Raw genomic sequence first — 955 nt, forward strand, 5'->3', positions numbered from 1 at the left:
GGAACGACCTCGGACCAACAGGGGCCGCGAAAACTACAGTCTCATGGGCCGGAAAGTCAGGGTAAGGGAAAAATCCAATATATATCTGGTGATATCTCGGGCGCTATTAGAGATAGCGAAATAAATCAAAGTGCATTGTCTGTAGGAGGCCCTAGCTCATGAATCTGTGCAGCGGGAACGACCTCGGACCACCAGGGGCCGAGAAAATCACCGTCTCATGGGGCCGGACTGTCAGGGTCAGGGAAAAATCCAATATATATCTGGCGATATCTCGGGTGCTATTAGAGATAGCGCAATAAATCAAAGTGCATTGTCTGTAGGAGGCCATGGCGCATGAATCTGTGCAGCGGGATCGACCTCGGACCACCAGGGTCCGAGAAAATCACCGTCTCATGGGGCCGGACTGTCAGGGTCAGGGAACAATTCAATATATATCTGGTGATATATCGGGTGCTATTAGAGATAGACCAATAAACCAAAGTGAATTATCTGCAGAGGGCCCTGGCGCATGCATCTGTGCAGCGGGAACGACCTCGGACCACCAGGGGCCGAGAAAACCACCGTCTCATGGGGTCTGACACTCAGGGTCATGGAAAACTCCAATATATATCTGGTGATATCTCGGGTGCTCTTACAGATAGCGCACTAAACCAAAGTTAATTATCTGCAGGGGGCCCTGGCGCATGAATCTGTGCAGCGGGAACGACCTGGGACTACCAGGGGCCGAGAAAACCACCGACACATGGGGCCGGACTGTCAGGGTCAGGGAAAAATCCAATATATATCTGGTGATATCTCGGGCGCTATTAGAGATAGCGAAATAAATCAAAGTGCATTGTCTGCAGGAGGCCCTAGCTCATGAATCTGTGCAGCGGGAACGACCTCGGACCACCAGGGGCCGAGAAAATCACCGTCACATGGGGCCGGAGTGTCAGGGTCAGGGAAAAATCCAATA

The sequence above is a fragment of the Nomia melanderi genome, unplaced genomic scaffold, assembly GCF_051020985.1.
Source record: "Nomia melanderi isolate GNS246 unplaced genomic scaffold, iyNomMela1 scaffold0014, whole genome shotgun sequence".
NCBI classification, from domain to species: domain Eukaryota; kingdom Metazoa; phylum Arthropoda; class Insecta; order Hymenoptera; family Halictidae; genus Nomia; species Nomia melanderi.